Here is a 20922-nt window from a genome sequence, read left to right on the forward strand (position 1 = left end):
ATGCATTGTCTTACAACTTAATTTTCTTTATCTTACATTAAAAATAGTGCATCTCATAATTAATGACATCTTAGATTGTGAAATACAATAGTAAATAATTAACGATATACATGTATAAAATCCAAAGCCCAGAAAAAGTTTGTATTTTTACATCTGTAATTAGAAACTTAATGGTGTTAAACTTCTGCTATATACTATAATAATATTGTGGTCCTAAATTATAATTTTAAGGGTCTTATTTAGTTTGCGAAGATAACATTTTTCTTTAAGGTTAAACCAAAGTCAAAATAAATATATGAACTATATATATCTTCTTTTCAAGTTCTTTCACTTTACTTTGTAAATGGCAGCCCAGGTGTCTGCAGTGTACAACAACTTAAACTTGTAAATAAGATTAAATCAAATGTAAAAATGTAATTGAACGACTTGGAAATTAGTTGGCTCTCACTTAAATTCTTTCTGTAAATATGATTTCATCCATAATAGCCCTATCTTTTTCTTTAAATCTAATTCTTATTACTTTAAACATAGTTGCATTTTAGTCAGTTTCTTGAACATATTGGTCATACATTTTAATTTTCAAAGCACAATTTAAAAGTATTTTGGTGTTAGATGTCCTTGAATACTCAGTTCCTGTATTAAATATTATTATGTTAAAAACACAAGCAAACAAAAAGTCCAAGCCAGAGAATTTACTATGTCATATAGAGAACCAGTGTCATGATATTGGTAAAATATGTGATTGAAGAAATAGAAAATGTTTAACTTGGTGTGCAGGAAATTTTTGATAAAGATACTACTGAACCTTCTCTTAAACTGCAGATCTACTGAAGTGATGTGACTTTACTTCTGATGAGACACAGTATATAAGTGATCAGAATATTAAGCAGAAATACAAAAAGGCATAATATGCAGTGTATAATTTAAAAAAATTAAAGCCCAAACAAAATCCTTGCCAGTTTATAAAAATGCCATAGAGTTATAAAGTAAAACTCATTTCACTACAGTAATGACTTCTCCAAAAACAGATGAGCTGCTGTAACATGCTACACTTATGCTTTTCTGCTGGATATAAAAAATGGACACATAAAGGTGTAGTAAAAATCATTTACTTTAAAATACTTATATTCGTATTTTTCAGTATGCCATTTTGTTTTGTTGATTTTTATAGAATGTATTTTATTGTCGTTTAAGAATACAAATAATACAATTTGTTCTGTAGATATCAGAAAATATAAAAAAGCAAAAAATAAAATGAAAGAATGCTATATAAGCATTTAAAATTCTATTTTATATTTTTAGATTTTCTAGAAATTCTCATACTTTCTAGACTATTTAGAAAATTCTAACACATGTATTTTCCCTTCTTATAAAAATAATATATTTGCCTGAAATTTTTCAGAATACATTTATACCAAGTAAGTTCCTCTTAGTCTGTTACTTACTGGAAAGTAATCTGTTAATGATACAATTAAAAGCTACTTAAAAATAAAGGTGCTCATTTATCTTTAATCTAACCTCTTAACACACAAAATGCTTTTATATTAAAAAATAATGCAATATATAAGATATAAACTACATTTATATATTAAATACTATGCATATATACATATAGATAATGTTTTGTAAACCTGTAATTACTAAGAAAAATGTTATGGTAAAATTCACACAAGATTTTACTATTGTGATTTTTAGTTTTAATAATTTTTTTCATAAGCTATGGCAGATTACTGAATGGTTCTGTTTTAATAATTCTAGTTCATTTCAACACAAATGAAATTTCTTTATTAAAGCATAGTAAGTACTCTTGCATATTTCTTTTTAAAAATATATATTTTTATTGATCTTAGAAAGGAAGGGAAAGGAGATATAAAAACATCAATGATAGGAGAGAATCACTGATTGGCTGCCTCTGCACCCCCCCCCCCCCCCACACACACCCACACACACACACTGGGGATCGAGCCTGCAACCTGGAAATATGCCCTTGACCAGAATCAAATCCAGGACCCTTAAGTCTGTAGGCCGATACTCTATTCACTGAGCCAAACCAGCTAGGGCTCTTGCTTATTTCTTTAAAGGCATTCCCTGTCCTCTACTACCTTGATAACAACTCCTTGTAGGTACCTGTGCCCAGAGAAACATGCCACCTAGTGACCCCGTAAAGAATTCCTTTTCCACTGAACAATCTAGCTTGCCTTGAAGCCATTTCTTTGTCAAAATGCTTCTGAGTGACACCTGTATGTGTAGAAAAACAATGTCAACATATAATTTCGTTCTGACCTAATAATAAAAGTGATAGTTCTCACTTGAATCCAAGTGAAATGGCCAAATTGCCCAGAATTCTGGACAGGTTAATCTCCTGTGTCCTTGGAATAAAGTTTAAATGAGTCAAAAAGACACTGTATGCATTAATTCAACTAATTATGTACCATAGGGAAAAGTATTAGGTCCCTTCCCCAGTGGAGAAATAGGAGTTTTAGTCTTAGACTTACACATCAGTGATAAGAAAAATATGTTGTTATTATAATAGTTACACGCTTGAAGAGCAAGAATAAAATAATAAAACATAGTATATTAATAGTAAGAACAACATTTTAATGATATTCCAGAACATGATGACATTACTGAATAATAAGTAATTTTAATGATATTCCAGAACATGATGATATTATTGAGTCATAAATAAGCCAATTATTAGTTATTAATGTTTTAACTACAGTTTTAAAATCTATTTCAAAGTTTATTAAATATTTTAAAATCATGGTGTGTAACATCTCTTGGAAAAAAAATGGTGTTTCTGTCTCCACACCAGTCACCATAGTGGTATATAGGCACACGTGTGTGTATGTGTGTGTGTGTGTGTGTGTGCATGCACATGCTTTTGAATGAGCCCTTCTCTGTCGATCATATGTGTGGCAACATTTGATTAGCTGATTTTCTAAAGAATTGTATTATTCAGAAGGACTAATCATAAAGACTTGGTTTCTTTTTTATTTTGGAATTAGAATACCCATGAACTTGTAATTAGCAAATTTGACAAATATTCTTCCTGTTATGTGTGTGATTTGTCTTTCAGTATGATGAGTGGATTAGAGGAACAGAGCTATAAATTCTGATGATAGAATGTCCTGAACTCTCTCAGCTTTAATTTCCTCATCCATAAAAAAAGCAGGGATAAGATGAAGTCTTGTCTGCCTCATGAAACTGTTCTAGGAATTAAATGAGATTATGGATATGTTCCATGGTTTATAAGTGTAGAACAATAGTATAAAATGTGAATTACCATAATAATCCTATACTATAGTATTTTAAGAATCAGATGTATGAGAAATGGAGTGATAAAAATATTACAATCGATGGGAACTAGTACAATATATTTAACTACTTAAGTCTGTAAGGGAAGGATGTTAATAAATTCTTTTGAGCTATCATACTTAACGTTGTTTAGGAGATATGTAAAAGTGGGTTTAGACTTGGTTTTGAGACTCATGGATTATATAAAACAGGTGGAGTGATATTACCTAAAACTCTGTATTATTGTCAGATTTTGTGAAATGTATTCTGTGAATATTTTCAAATACTTACTTGGGAAGTTTTCCTCTTGGGAGAAAATGATAAGAACCTGTCCATAGGGCAAATGGTGCTCATTGTGCCAATTCAAACTCGTGTGTTCCCTTTACAGTGCTTTGTAATTTTACTAATACTTTAGTTGGGGGTAAGCAGGCCAGCAGGCAGATGGTTAGGGGCAATCAGGCAGGCAGGCAGGTGAGCAGTTAGGAGCAAGCCGTCTCGGATTGTGGGATCGGGCCTAAACTGACAGTCGGACATCCCCCAAGGGGTCCCAGATTGGAGAGGGTGCAGGGGTGCAGGCCAGGCTGAGGGACACCCCCTCCCCAGCCCCCATGCATGAATTTTGTGCACTGGGCCACTAGTTTTAAAATAAAATATTAAAAATTTTTAAATATTACAGTTTACATTCAGTATTATTTTGTATTAGTTTCAGGTGTACAGCATAGTGATTAAACATTTATATACTTTACAAAGTGTTCACCCTGATATTTTCAGTACTCACCTGGCACCATACATAATTATCACAGTATTATTGGCTATATTCCCTATGTTGTACTTTACATCACCATGACTATTTTGTAATTACCAATTTGTACTTCTTAATATCCTCACCTTTTTTTGCTCTATCTTGTTTTTAAACACATTGTTAATCTAATAAGGGCAAATACACACACACACACACGCACACACACACACACACACATTTCTGGTTAACTGCAAAAGTTGTTTAAATAATTTAATTGAAGGAACTGGTAAAGACTATAACAAAGAAAAGGCAGCATATGGATGAGGGGGTCAAAAGGTACAAACTTCCAGTAATAAAATAAGTCCTGGGGATGTAATGTGAAGCATGGTAACTATAGTTAAACAATACTGTATTCTATATTTGAAAGTCGCTGAGAGAGTAGATCTTAAAAATTCTCATCACAAGAAAAAAAGTGTATCTATGTGTGGGTGATGGATGTTAACTATACTTATTCTGGTCATCATTTTGCAATACTATATACATGTATCAAATTATCATGTTATACACTTAAAACTAATACAATGTCATATGTTGGTTATATCTCAATTTTTTAAAAAACTCATAAAAAAGGCATTATGCATGTAAGTGTTTAAAAGTATGCCTGTTTTCACACCTAGACTCTGGCATTTACCAGCTGTGTGATTTGGGACCGATTACTTCCCCCCTCTTTGTGACTCAACTTTATCTTCTGTAAAATGGGGATACTATTATCTGCCTTGTAAAGTTGTTACCAGCTAAAACATCACCTAGCACACAAAAGCACTATGTGAGGGTCTGCCAAATAAAGTGGCTTATACTGTACCGTTTCTTGATCTTTTCTTCTGATGTGATTATTTACTCTGCATGGTTTCAGTTTTGAAATTATTGCTTTTCCTGTTCTGTATGTGTTCTACTTCTTGCATTGCTGCAATTAAGTTCAGTTGCTTGCTACAGGAGTGGCCATGTGTCTAACGGAGATGAAGATAACACATGAATAAATAGGCAGCCGAATGGAAGAGAATGTTAATTATTGCAAAGTTACAGCCGGTACAGGACACACGCGGATATGACAGTTTACCCCGAGGAACACAAAGCTCCTTGTGTTTGTCTTACATTTTAAATGGGCGGTCATTTCTGTGGATCCTCTCACGTTCAGGGAGAAGCTCTAGTGAAACACAACTGCTTCCAGGGGATTAGAAAGGGAATTGAGGATTGCAATGATATTGCGTGGTAATTAAATTTATGAATGTGGAACTACTATCAAGATGTTAGTTACTCTATCTGTTATCTCTTTAGCCTTCTGCAGCGAAGCCTTGCTGTCTTCATCACAGGCTCAGCTGTTGGTTTGCAGATCCTGTTGTCAGTCTCTCTATGCTGAGGCCTCCTTATGAAAACTCACTATAACATCACCTTATAAGTGGATGGAAGCGCAGACCAAGGCTTGTGCCATTTGTATAATTTTAACGATATCAACGGAGGCAATATTGGTATTGTACAATGTCCTTAATTTGAAGAAGTCTAAAGATCATATACCTAGTTCTTAATTAACAGTGCTCCCCCTATGTCTGTCCTGATCTTTGACCTTGTGAGTTTGCTCCGATAACAGTATCCTTTACTTAGCGTGATGACTGCTTCCCGCTAAATCTGGTGCACTTTCTTCCATTTTCAAAAGATTATCTACTTCCTTATAAAGGTGAATTCACTAGAAAATCAGACAGTTGCACATCTATCACAGAATTCCTTGAGGATTTTAAATGAAGTTGTGTTAAAATATTGCTTGTTGATACCAAGCAGTATGGAACTTTGTGCATCTGTAATGAATATTTAGACTTCTTCGAATGCCCTAGGATAAGCAGTACTATAGATTAAAACAAACTGGTCAAGACAGCCTTATAAATGAGGAAAAAAATGGCCACAATGCACTTATTTCACATCATATTGGTATTTGCAATGTGTTTTAGATTAAAATATAAGTCTGTTGGTTTAGAGTGAATTGTCTAATAATATTTTTATATTTGTAACTGCCATTTAGAGATAACTTGAAGTTCAGTACAGTCATTTATTTTTTAAAGGAGGAACTTGTTAACCTGTCAGAGTTGAAGATTATTAATAGTGACTAAATATGAGAGAAAAATGGAAAGCAATATTTCAGTTGAAGTCCTGAAAGAAGCAGGGATGTGGTAAGAGTGGCAAATGAGAATGTTATATTCTTAGCTTATACATTTAGGATTTAGTACTCATCTTTTCATTACTTTAATTTCTCTTTCAGAAATTGTAATGATATTCTAATTTAAAATTCTAATATAATGGCATTGAAATTGGTCTGTTGAGTTAAAGGTTAATATTTCAAAAAGGGTTGAAATATACAAGGCTAATATTCTTTCATGCCAGGACATGTTGAGTGGGCTCTTAGAATAAAGTATATGGATATTTATTGATGTTTGCCCCATACTCTGGGTTGCCTTTTAGAAATTGCCTTTTACCCAATATAGTTTGCTTTTTGTAAACTTCTGGGCATACAGCTTGCACATGTCTAGAGTATACCTGTACGTTTTGCACTGAAGAAAGCCACAAAGAGAGGTATAGACAAAGCCTTTTCCCCCAGCCCATTGCCCTTCCCCTCAAGGAGTGTCCATTCTTATTAAGAAGATGAAAAATTAAGCAACAATAACAACAGACCTAGTTGTATATGAAGCATAATGGAGGCATAGACTCTATGTCCTATAGAAATTTAGAAAAAATGAGAATTGAGTCTGGGTAGAGTGGCCAGGGGAGAGCTCAATGCTGAAGCTGGGATTTGAACTGAACCTTGAGGGTTTAATAGTTCTAATGAAGTAGATGTTAGAAAGTAGACATTGTGAGAAAATGAAATTTGTATTAACAATTAACAACTGAACATTGTTGAATTCATGATTGGAAATTTTAGATAAAATTTTGAGATTAAAAAAAGACATTTATTTAAGAACTAGAGGCCGGTGCATGAATTCGTGCACGGGTGGGATCCCTCGGCCTGGCTGGACCGCAGCAGCAAACTAACCTTCCGGCTGAAGCATCTGCCCCCTGGTGGTCAGTTCACATCATAGCGACTGTTCTCAGTCAGACACTTAGCATATTATGCTCTTATTATATAGGACTAGAGGCCCTGGTGCACAAAATTCATGCATGGGTAGGGTCCCTAGGCCTGGCTGGTGATCAGGGCCTATTGGGGCCTTCCGGCTGCCAGCCGGGGCCTTCCTTCATTTTGCACCGCCCCCTGGTGGTCAGCGCACGTCATAAGGAGCCATCAAACTCCCAAGGGCACACTTTGCATATTAGGCCTTTATATATATAGATAATTAATACATGTACCTGAGATGAAAATTCTAATTGTATAAATAATGGGTACACACACAGTGATAAGAATATTCCTCCCTCGAGGGACAGTCACTGTTAGCAGTTTCCTTCCAGAGACAGTCTATGGATACTCAAATGTGTGCATGTGTGTGTCTACCTGTCTGTCAATGTCTGTATTTTCTCCTGGACCTGTGTTTTTCACACAGAGATACCTTATTCTTTGCTACAGCTCATCTCATTATATGAAAGTTGCCTACTTCAAGTACTTTAATTGTTCACCCATTGATGGCTCAGTTTTACCACTTCAGCTTTTACAAATAGTGCTGCAGTAAATATCTTGTTCATTTATCTTTACACGTATGTGTCCATGTGTCTGTGGAATACATTCCTAGAAATGGAATTCTGGGAGCTAAAAGATGCATGCATTGTCAACTTATAGATACTGCCAAATTTCTCCCCATAGGGCTCCTCCCATTTTATCCCATATTTTCCTATCAATAATGTATTGGGGGGGGGGGGTTTCTTGTCTCCCCAGAGCTGTGCCATTACACAGTGTTGTTAGACTTTTTGATGTTTGTCCACGTAAAAGGTGGAAAATGTATGTCACTATAGTTACATTTCTTAGTTTCATAAGATTTTAAGTTAAACAGCACAGTTCCTCATGGACTATTTAAACAGGACATTTAAAAAACTGTGTTGTCAATTTTTCACTAGAAGGATTACTCACTGGATAAAGTTTCAGTAATAGCTAAAAGGTCATACTGAGGGCAAACTGGATCATGTTGGATAGATGGGGTGCAAATTACATCTATATTTTTCTGGCTTCCACAGTTTAAACCCCATTCACATCAGCAAAGGGGAATGTATGTAGTATTTCACACCTCAACCTGGCTCTGACTGGGCTCTCAACTCCATGAGGGAACCACCCAGGGACTTAATGAAAACCTTAACCTTTAGAAAGATGAGATTTCAGAGGTTGAAAAGACAAACCTTCTGTTCTAGTTTTATTCTCTAGTCATCTAATTATTTTCATGCTCCCCACCTGAAGACTAAGTTAAGGACAGAATGAAGGAACACGCATTATATTACCCTTGGTGTCCTGAAATCGTAAGTAACCTACTTTATTGATAAAATGATAAAATGACTCCAGGTTTCTTTGTGTGACACCCCCCTCTTCCCCCCACACCTCCTTACACCCATAACTGCTATGAAGCATTTTGTATCTTAATAAAGCAGTGAGGCTTATCTTATTAGTAAAAAAAAGAAAGAAAGAAAGAAGGAAGGAAGGAAGGAAGGAAGGAAGGAAGGAAGGAAGGAAGGAAGGAAGGAAGGAAGGAAGGAAGGAAGGAAGGAAGTGAGGGAAGGAGGGAGGGAAAAAATACTGCTTGTGAGGGAGAATGTAGCCAATCCAAATATTCTTAGCATTGTTTCCATGCCGTGCCCGGTGTATTGAAGGAAATGCTGTCCCCAAAGTTAGTGAGGATGAAGGTAGGGTTTTAGGGTAAATTTCTGCTGTTGAATCAGTGATATGGACCTCAGACACAAGAAAGGAACAAGACAATTGCTGGGGCGGGTGGAGGACCACTTGTATTTTTTTCCTAAGCACCATCAGATGAGTCCAAATTTCATAGGAGGGGGAGAAAATAAAATTTTTAAACATTCCAGCCAAACAGTTGGATTGGGATGTGGTGTTCAAGTGCTTGAGGGGAAGTGAGAGGACGTTTCTTGGCACGATTGCCGTATTCCTAAATAAACCACACATATGTTTACAAGTGAAGAGCACATTAGACTGTGGCAGCTCGGTTCCAAGGACATGGATTTGGTGGTGCGCGCTCACAGGTGGGAGGCTCCTGCATGGAGCTCTGCCTGCTGGGCCAGACAAAGGCATTCCCACAAAGGAGGCAGCACTCCAGTCACCTGTTCCTGAAGAAGAGTCTCGGCTTTATTTTTAACCCGAGTACAGTGATTCCCAATTTAGCCCTTTGGGAAAGCCTGGCAGGGTGCTCTGACAACCCCATTTTTCCTTCCCCAAAGGAGCTCCCTCCTTTGCCAAAGCCAGATTCTAGCCTAGAAATTAGTGCGACTTCCTCTCCAGCCACTGTCAGGAGTACGCTGGAGTGCAGGGGTGTTATTCTTAAGATATTTATAGCAAAGGGAGTTAAATGAAAGCTGGGTGCTGTGGTGCTGCGGGGTTATTTTTAGCACTTTCCACGGTTTTTTGCCTTTCTAAAACTGCCAGCTTCTATGAGCAAGATATAAAATCACTAGATTTTTTTCCCCTTTTTTTACTGGACTGTAGTACAGTTTTTATAAAAAAAAAAAGAGAGAGAGAGAGAAAGAAAAAACTTATATTCTCTCACATTTCTAAATCTGTGTGTTTGCTTACCATTTTCATATAGTTGAACATATCTTTTATTTTCTGCATAGGCATGGATTGAGTGTAATCTGTTTATTGGGTCATTAATTAGAGGAGTGATGCCATCTTGTGAAAATCTTAACAATGTAGAAAACAACAAATCAGAAAATGAGAATCTCCCTGTAATCCCAATCTCATAAATCTCAGTGAAGAGTTTGGAGGAGAGCCTGACAGATTTTTCTTTGCATATTCTGATTACATGTGTAAGTGGACACGCATATATGCTTATATTTTCAAACCTAGGATAATACTACATGTTCTTTCCTGAAGCTTTCTTTTTTCTATTTGTCACTATAATTTGATTAACATTGCAAGTCAATACAGGTAGAGTAACCTAATTACTTTTTAACTATTTGATGTTTCATTATGACTATACCATACTTTAGTAAATCAATTTCTTTTGATATATATATATATATATATATATATATATATGCTATTCCCAATTTTTCACTATTAGAGCTGCTGCAGTAAATATCCTTATAGATGTAAGAATGCATACTCATGCAAATATTTCTGTAATATGTTTGGAGTGAAATTTTTATATGCACGCTAAAAAACTGAAGACTTTATTTATTTATTTATTTTTCTTTTTTTATTATATTTTATTGATTTTTTACAGAGAGGAAGAGAGAGGGATAGACAGTTAGAAACATCGATGAGAGAGAAACATCGATCAGCTGCCTCCTGCACACCCCCTACTGGGGATGTGCCCGCAACCAAGGTACATGCCCTTGACCGGAATCAAACCCGGGACCTTTCAGTCCGCAGACCGACGCTCTATCCACTGAGCCAAACCGGTTTCGGCAAAACTGAAGACTTTAAAATGAGGAAATTGGCACTGTTATCATGTGTTTTTCAAAAGTAGAGTTACTTTAGGAAACCAGGTTGAGCCTAAAGCCAGTGGCCACATTGGTGATAAGTCCTGTTGACTCTTCATTCAGGGGTCCGTGATGCAGGAGTGTGCTCCATCTTCTGCGTTTTAGAGAAATTCTGAGCTGTACTTTGGGTACCTATGTGGAGCTCTCACCATGGTGTCCCTTCGACTCACTGTCATCCATCTCCCTCTCATGTACCTTGCATTCTATTAGCTGAACGTGTTTAGGATTACTTTGATAAATGGATACCAAGTGTGCTTCCAGATGGAACTAGGATAGCAATTTAACCCAGTTGTAGTAACCCAATTTTAGAAAGATAAACCCATTCGGACCACTTCAAGCAAAAGAAGTGAATTTATCAGAAGGCTCCAGATGGACCTCATGGCATTAAAACACAGCTGTACCTCAACAGAGACTAGAACCAAGAACTGGGAAGCCATGTAGAACGGAGATCACTCCATCGCTGCAGGAACATGTGGGTTCTCATTTTTACTTGTGCTCATCTTCTTCATTCTTTGAATGGTCAATGGTCTTGGCCCATCAAGTAGCAACAAGCTATCCAGGCCATCTTTACAACACTGCCTGGGTCAAGCCCTTTAAAAGATATAGTCTTGACATCCTGATTCCAAATTACTAGGCCAATACTTTATTGTTTGGCTCTGTCATGTGCCCACTACTGGAATAGGGAATGAAGGTGAAGGAGCATCAACATACCAGAAGGTTTCTTCTTATCATTCACTTCCTCAATCTCAGATGTTTCCATCTGAGAGTGCTTTCCTACCCACTCAAATGGGCCCCCTGGGCATGACTTTCTCTCTCCTAATCATGCCTTATCATTTCATGACACTTGATATTGAGTTTCTTTTTCTTTTTCTTCCTTTAGAATGTTAGCTTTGTGGAATAATGTATTCATTGCTATAATTCCAGGGCTTAAAATAGTGCTCAGTTCACAGTAGGCACTTTGCACATTTTGTGCAATGCCAAACTCTGAGTAGGTAATGGATCTCATTCGGGAACCCAGGTCTTCTGGTTCCTATGCTAGGGCCAATCTCAATATTTCCTAGCTCCGGGGATTAATTATTTGGAGTTAACAAGAAATTTTTAGTTCAGACGCAAAGGTGCTGTTTTCAAGTAAGGCAAAACAAGGCACCATATTTAAAAAGCATATACTTAAAAAAAATTTCCTGTGGAGTCATTTTGTATACATAAAATTTCTAATAGTAAATGTCACATTTTCATAAATTTCTATTTTAATATAGTGTCAGTATAATTACATTTCAATTGTAAAGTGTTAGTTTTATGATCACCTGTTTTATGCTTCCCTTAGTTATAGATCTCTGAGGATGTATTACCAGGGGACAAATGCTGTGATACTGGCATTTTGTTTCATTTAGCTTTTGCCACTACTCATTCACTCACTGTTAACAGAGAGATTACTGTGTTGTGTATCAGGAACTTTAGGGATATAACTTGGGTCAATGAAATGTATAAAACCAACAATAAACACCAGATTGAAATGTATGTGTTAAATGTTTCTATTAGAAATTACTGTTTTGATGACAACACGGAGATTATAGTTGTAAATATACCATTTCTTCTTGGGAAAGTAGTTCTATTGGACACTCTTGGTATGTATGTGTCGCGTCCAGCAGTAAATGTATCTTTACTACTTTCTGTATGGCAGAGGATAGTCCCTGCCTTTGGGAGTTTTAAGTATGGAAGAAAACATTACCTTAAAAAAATAACTGAAGAACCACACTGTATGTTAAAGGTGTATGAACATTTCCTCTTTGTATTTGCCCCAGGTCTAGATTTTATAACATATAGAATAGACTATGTCGATGTTTGAATGACTAAATAAATGAATGACTGAATGATTGAACAAACTTCCGAATGGAGTGGTCAAAGTAAAAGGCTTGATGAAGAAAGAGGAAGTCTTTTAAGAGGCAATGCAAGGGCCAGGAAGGGAGTTTTTTGTTCACAGGGAACTAATGTGAGTAATGATTTCCTCTTCCAAGAAAAAAAACGATATTGTATTGTGGCATAAAACCTGCTGACACATCATTAAGACTCTTTTATACTAGATAATAGGACAAGTATAGTTTACAAGACTTTTCTTAAGTGGTAGACAATAGGTTGTTTTAAGTTGGAATTCTATAGAGTAAATTTCCCCTTATCTGTTATTGTTGTTCACCATTGGTTCTTTTTTTTTTTTTTTTTTTTTTGCCGTACTTAATTCAATCATCTTCCTGAAATGTCTACTCTAAGTCTAAAAACAACCATCAAAGGACATGTGACCCAACCCAAATATGACACCATGGTTGGTGGCCTCATGGTTAAAGAATAACATAAATTAAGTGTAACCCCATTTGTCCTGTTCACAGTGAAATAGCATTTATCTGAAAGTATTTCTGATCGGTGCAGATTCCTTACCTTTTTTAAAGCTTAAATTTATTTATTACGCTAATACATTTAAAATTCCATTATAAGAATGACTCATCATGAATCGTACATTATAGGAGCATCTTAGTCATTATACACAAATGAAATGGTGACACACAAAAAAATGAAATGTCACCTTGTTTGTTCCATGATGGTAGTGTGGCTTACAATTCAGATTTTATTTGAGGTCATATCATGTAGCTAATGTAATTACAATTTTATCATATTTTTGAAAATCAAATATGAATTTTTTATTTCTGTAAAATAAGGTTGCTCAAAAATATTATTTATTCCATTTAAATAATACTTTATTTTCATAATATAGACAGTCATAAGTACATTTTGTTTCCATAACCTATATTGATTTCCATTTTCTTTTGCAAATTTTAAAAGTAAACTATTTAGGCCAGTGATTTGGGGCATTATGAATATAATACAGCAGTATATATTAAGAGTGACTGTTTAATTTGGTGGTATATAAGGTAGAAATTCTATTTACTGCCATTACTTCCTCTATTTTCTGTGTATGGGATGGTTTGAGGTTCTCGGTTGAAGATTATCTCCATTGTTCTTTTTAAAAAGTACTTTCATGTCATAATCTGAAAATAATTAATATGTCCAAGAAATAAATGAACAATTTCAAACTAGATGCACATCACATCAAGTTGCTGACTTGTTTAACACATGACTTTTTAATTCCTGCCCCCCAAATCTTATATCAACCATGAAAATGCCAAACAGCTATAACATGCCATTTCAGAGTGTAAAATACCTGTTTCTGATCTACAAAATGACAGTCCCCTAATGAAAACAAAACTCTTGTTTATGTGAATGTGGAATTTAAAGTCCTTCCCCCAGATTTTCATTTCTTACAAGTCCTTCCATTTATAAGTGATTTTTTTTGTGTGCCATTTTTTTTTTTTCTGTATAATTCTTCTCGGAGCTGGCTATCAACATTAGCATTCTGGCTCTTGCTGAAGCAGACATTTAGGTTAATGCTTCTGCTGGCTTTGTTTCAGCCAACTGAAGACCTTTGATTGTAATTATTGGGATTACTTTAATTTAGAAGAGTGCCAGTCCCTTTTTGTGAGCATGATTTATTCGTGCATAAATCAAATTAGAAGTTTTTATGGCCAGCAGGCCTATCTTCTTATTCTCAGATGGACTGTGACTTCAAGAGAACAAACTGGAAGGAAGGAGACATGACTTGTCTTTAGAAACGAGACAGATTCCGTTGTTGAAGTCTTTGTCACCAACTGACCCACAATTAACTAGTTGGAAGCTTTTCACTTACCCTTATTTTTAATTGCAGAAGTAGCTATTTTTTCTTTATATAATTTATCTTTTTTGAAGTAGCATGAGGAAATTCCAGAAAATGGAATTTGGTGCATAAATTCATTTTGGGTATATTTCAGATATTAAAAAATGAATATCCTTCTCCTTGAATATGAAATGCTTGAGAAATTTACTCTGTTATTAATATTTTTAATGAGGGAAGTACATTTATGATTAGCATATAGAATTTTGTTTGAAACAATTTTTTGGGGGAAGCAAAGTTGCAGGTGGCATTTGTCTCGTTTTTGCTATTACATCATTTTAACAGTACACAGCTTGTTCAATTTTTCATGCATGCTTTTGAAATTTGTGCATTATTCTGCAAAATGAGCTTTCTGGAGTTTAACGAAAGGGATGCATATTACTACATCTTTAAAATAAATTTATAAGGATTTTCCTCAGCAATTATAAAATTATCTGTGATTCAGATTTTGACAGAAGATAATTACATATATTTTATTATAGGTTTAATAAGAGAGAGAAATAGTTTGTAAATTCCCGAAAAGTGACATGATCAACTTGTTGAAAGCACTTTTCAGTCATTCCTAACAAGATCACAAGCATTTTGTAAAATATTTGTAACCCTATAGATCTTTTCTGCTTTATTGCAATTTACAATGGCTTTCCTCAAAAAGAAAATAATTTGTGATTGAAACCTTGAATTTAAACAACAAATTGTTACTTTCAAAATAATAATTGTGATTGTTTTGGCTGGAGGTTTCAAACAATTGCTTTGCCAACATCTACAGCAGTGTTTTCCAACCCTTATTTCATCGTTACCCACTCAAGGAGCCTCTTAGTGTTTTTTCCTAATTGCCCCACCCATGAAATTGTAATCTGAGAAATATACTGTATATCTCTTTTCATGCTGTATGTATATCTGTGCTTTATATTGTGTGCTTTATATTCTAACATAAAATGTGATATCTAAGACCCAGTATTTTCTCTGTGGGGGCAATACTGCCCCACTAAGAATGCCACGTCTAGAGCAGATTCCACTCAGCCCCGAGATCAGATCAATATCAAACCAAGAAAGTAGGGCTCCTTTGTGGACATGCTACGTGGAGACTACCTACTCTTCTTCCTTAAAACAAAAGGCTTCCTTGTCATGTGACTCCATTACATGTAGCTAATCAGTATTTGCAACCTATGATTCCAAACAAAAATAATGATGGTTTCCTCAAATCAAGGGGCTTTTTGAATCTTCTAGAGTAAAGGAAGTCTGTATCCAGGGAGGACAAACTAGGTTGGATATCACTGAATCAGAAATTTTGGATGACCTTATTGTCTTCTGCTAATAAACTAGAGAAATGAAGAGTAAGGAATTCCAGTCAGGGTTTGGTTTACATAGTTCACTCATTTAATATCTGGGCTAAATCTAAAAGCCCACGGGAACCCAGTGATTGTGAAACGGCAAACATCAGAGCCCCACAAAGGTTTTGTCATTTTTAAAACTACACATGTTACGATTTAAGGTCAGCAGCCTATAGGGACCTCTATTTCTAATGGTAAGCTGAGTGGTTTGACAAGAAGAGGCATGTGTGCAAGGTAGCAGCTCTGCTGCCCTAGCCAGTGAGCACAGCCAGCCTCCAGCTGTCCTGTGGATATTCACCCAACTGTTAGGAAACTGGGTTTGGTTTTGAGGATCTATGAAGGCTTAACAGTGGGGGCTGATTGACACTGGTTGATCCCGCTGAGGTTATTTGCTGAATTTGTTTCATTGCTGAAAGACTAGGGAAGTACTTTTCCATCCTACAGCATTGGCACTTTAGTCACAAACCAGTAGTTCACCAATTGCAGTAATAAGACACATGCATTTTCTCCATACTTGAAGACAGGGAGTTGCCATTTTAACTGTTATGACTGGCTTATGGCTATGATTTCAAGACTAATGATAGTTTTCTCAATATACTATTAGGTTCTAATTTAGAATTTTTTAAAATAATCACCCTCCCAGGTGGAACTGACAAGTGTCTGAGAAATGGAAGCTTTGTATATACCCTGGAGCACATTTAGGTTGTTGCAAATTTAATGCCCTGACCTACTATAATGAGATGTATTATTTTTCTTGAGTGCTTCTGTATTTTATCTATAGGACTCCTTGAACAAATTTCAAGCTGGAAAAAAATATACATCTTGAAAACTCCTTTGACTTGTCATTGCAATTTAAAACACCCATTTATCTTTCACTTGTATAGTTGACCGCTGACCTTTGCAGATTTCACAGCATAGTCCCAGCCTTTCCCAAGGGGTCCCAAGTCATCTGTAATTTTGCTGAGAAATTTTGCTGGGAGTTCTGGAAGGCTGGTGTGCAGAAGCAAGGGACTTGGTGAGCAAGTCCATCCATCCACCCAGGGCCTACTGCCCATTGCACCTTATTGCCCTCTATTCCTTGTTACTTACACATGTGGAGGAGATTACATGCAGAGGGAATCCAGAATTCAGGGAGCCACAGATGTCTCGCTTTTCCAGTTATATGTATCAACACTCCATTGTAATCATTGCTCTTTTGGAATATTTGAGCTGCGACTTTTCTTACCAACTGGAGATTCTAATATGACTCTCCTGAGAATCACTTCCATAGTGATAGGGTGTGTCATAAAACCCCAGGGAGGTCAGGGCAGGAAAGAGAAGTTGAGGAAAGAAACCAATTTGAATGAGGCTTGACATATAACAAATAAAAACTCAATTTCTGCCCTAGCTGGTTTGGCTCAGTGGGTAGAGCATTGACCCTCAGACTGAAGGGTCTCAGTTTCGATTCTGGTCAAGGGCCCTGGTCGGCTCATATGGAGGCAACCAATCAATGTGTCTCTCTCACGTCAATGTTTCTCTCTCTCTGTCTCTCCCTCTCCCTTTCCACTCTCTCTAAAAACCAATGGGAAAATATCCTCCAGTGAGGATTAACAACAACAACAAAGCAACAACTCAATTTCATATTAAATATTTTCATATATCCAGTGCTATTATATTAAAAGTAGAAAACTTGTTGATATTTGAATGGATAATAGAATGATTTTTTAAATTAATTCTTTAATTTATTAAATATTTTCATATATCCAGTGCTATTATATTAAAAGTAGAAAACTTGTTGATATTTGAATGGATAATAGAATGATTTTTTAAATTAATTCTTTGAATTATCAATGAATCATTAAGAATCTAATTCTTGATTGGATAAAAGTAGAACAATGTAAAGGGGGCCTGTGAACAATTTAGCTCCTCCTCTCCAATTTCCTCCTCCCCCAGCTATTTTTAACATTATAAATTTACCTTTGGAATACAAAACAACCACAACCATTTCCTAAACATAATTCAGCCCAACTTATAAAAAATAATATGCAATACAAATAATGGAGTCAGAAACTAATTCAGGTTTTTTTCTGTACTTGGTTCCCCCCTCACTGCCCACTCCTGGTTGCTTACTACAATGTCAATGACACTTCCCCTATAACCCACAGAAATTTCTTCTTAACTCCACCTCCTGGGATATTACTTAGCCATAATAGCCTCTAGCTTTGTCTGTAGTCCTGAGAAGCACGTACTGATATGTGTGAGTGTTTGAGTGGGTGAGACAAGGAGAGCACCTGCCCTGAGCTGCAGAGAGCCCAGCATGGGGAGAAATGGAGTCTCCCCACTGGGGAGTTGCTGAGCTCCTCACCTGCTGTAGTTTTTAGCTTCCTCACTGTAAAATGTTGCCTTAATAAATTCTATCTATCACAGGCACTCCTTCATTTATACCGCCAGGGAGCCCCTGTGTGACTGGTGTCTGGTGCCGTCCCCATTTGGTCTCATCACCCAGTCCAGATTGGGCAGGAAGGTCATCGGCAAGGATGGGTGGGAGCTGTGCTGATGAGAGTGGTGGTTTTCAATCTTTGGAGTTCAAGGATCAATTTCACATATGATAAATGTTCGAGGAACAACTTCAGGGATTAAATTGCATTCCTACGAGTTACACTCTGTTTTATGACTTTTCTGCTGGATGAGAAGAACTGTTTGCAGCGCCCCCATACTCCTGAGGGTGTCTGTTAATTGTTTAGCTACACCTCTTATAGCTACAACTCTCATTAATTACCCTCAGCAGGTGCACCCTCCCCGACACTGGACAGCTCAAGCTGCTCAGCTCAAGTTCGGTCTCATACCTATACCCATCACATTTTGCATCTTTAGTTACAGCAAAAATTACTATACAGAGGGAACATATTTGAGAGCATCCTGGTTGAGAAACAGTGGGCTAGAGGGAGAAGTGGTTCTGAAAGTGCTCAGACCCGACAGGGTCCCCAGCAATATCAGCTGGAACTTGTTAGAAATGCAAATTATCAGCTCCTTTCTCCCCATTCTACTGAACAAGAGACTCTGCAGTTGGGATAATGTAGTTTGTGTTTTAACAAACTCTCCAGGTCATTATGATGCCTGCCCAAGTTTGAGATCCACTTTGCAAAGAGAATTATTACCACACTTATATTCAACAGAAAGAACTAGCTAATCTTAAGTGGACATGGCACTGCGTCTCTTCAGACTGCATATGCAAATTAATCTCAGTAAGACCTCTGCATTGATCACAATCACAGCGGACTTTAGTTTTAGGGAGTGATTCTTAAACTCTGGCGATGTTTCAGATTTAGGCTTTTGAACAATGGACATCCTTGTGTTTTACCTAGGATATTGTAGAGTCTAGGATAGGGCCCAGCGTCCTGTTTTCAACAAACTCTCCAGGTGTCTACAGCCAGGCTGGGAAGTGAGTGTGAATTACTGCTCTAGACCTGTGCTTGTGAGTGAGCATTAGGATCCCCTGGAGGGATTCTTTGAACAGATTCTTGCCCCCACTGCTAGAGATCTCTCTCCAGTTGGTCTGGGATGGGACCAAGAATCTGCTTTCCTAACAGGCTTCCAAGTGATGCTGGTTTTGGACCTGATAGCACCTGTCTGGACCACTGCATTGGTGATCTCTGAGCTCCCAAATAGATGTCACCCTTGACTTACATACGGGCACCATAAGTTATAATAATCACCGCCCAGTCTTCTACTTACTTTTATTTTTCTTATTTTTGAAATAGATATATTCACATATATCAAAATAAAGATCTTAAAAATATAAAAGGATATGTAGTATATCCCTCCTTGGCCCACAGCCACTGATTTTTCTCATCAGAGGCAACTAGTATAACTAGGAAGTGGTGTATCTTTGCAGAGATGTTTACATTTACGTGGGCATGCATACACAAGCTTGCACATACTGAACCTCCCTTTTAATGACAGTGCTGGCATTCACTGCTCTGTACCTTGCTTTTCTCCCTAACGAATACATCAATACATGTGTGACTCTTTCCATTTCAGTGCAGGAGGGGTCCCCCATTCCTTGTGTGCGGCTGTGAAATACTCGTAATAGGGTTGTCCAATAATCTATTTCCACAGCCTCCTACTGGTGGGCATAATTTGGTTTCCAGTCAGGAGTCCACAATTAATCCAAAAAGCAGACAGCCAAAGTCCAAGACCCTCATGTCTGAGCAAATTGCCTTCTACTCTTCATTAGCTCCCTAAGAGATCACTTTCTGGTGTCATCCAATAATTATATTCCCATCGACTCTAAATAAACAAGAACAAAGTTTCCCTTTGATCAGTCAAAATGTAATTTTTTAAAATGGCCATTTAAGTAGAAAATGAAGAGTTTTAGTGGGTAAGGAAGGGTGGAGAGTAATATTATTGTGTAGGCCTTGGGGGCCAGGCTTTTTGACTAATGTTCTCATACTCCATTGTCAGGAGGCAACACTTGGGTAGATACCATGTTTTTTTCACAGAGGTAGCATCTGGCTCAGAGAACTTAAGGTTTATAGCTAGTAAATAGTGGATGTAAGGTGTTAAGTCATTTCTTATTAACATCAGCACCCACCTGGCTATCCTTAGATTAGTGGTATGCCTAAAACCATGAGGGTTCAAATCCCAGACCCAGCACTCCCAATCTCTGTGGCCTCCTAGCTTCCTGGGTGAGGTGATTGAGGCATCCAGGGCAGAAAATTTAAGGAGGGGTCATGCACTGAGCCTTACATGCTTCCTGGGCCTTACCCTCAGCAGACCCCAGGCCTTAGTTTCCTTATATGTAAACTGGGGATAAAAATTGCACCATATAGGGTTTTGTGCATGTGTGCGCATGTGTGTGGATTAATACAATTAAGGATTAATGGAATTTGCACACATAAAGTATTTAAAACAGTGCCTTATCTGCAGTAAGCTCTAGTTAGAGTTAGTTATAATTAAAGTTCAGTTTCTTGATTATTCACTTACATAGAGCAGTCATAATCCTGCTTAAATAACTGGAACTCTGGAAGCTAAAAAATTTTAAAGAACAAAAGAATATTTTTATGGTTTTTAAAATGAGCTTTCTTTCATGATCTAATTTAAATAGGAAAATCCTGACATCTCCTTTGAAGTCCTCATCTTCTAAG

At 36.7% G+C, this 20922-nt stretch overlaps 1 protein-coding gene across 1 annotated transcript in view; it reads left to right on the forward strand.

The window, feature by feature from the left end:
- The window catches only part of LOC129152101 (atherin-like), a 221004-nt gene that overhangs the window by 147910 nt on the left and 52172 nt on the right, over positions 1 to 20922 (forward strand). The gene's annotated exons all lie outside the window — the stretch shown is intronic.

Source organism: Eptesicus fuscus, chromosome 17, assembly GCF_027574615.1.
Source record: "Eptesicus fuscus isolate TK198812 chromosome 17, DD_ASM_mEF_20220401, whole genome shotgun sequence".
Lineage (NCBI taxonomy): Eukaryota > Metazoa > Chordata > Mammalia > Chiroptera > Vespertilionidae > Eptesicus > Eptesicus fuscus.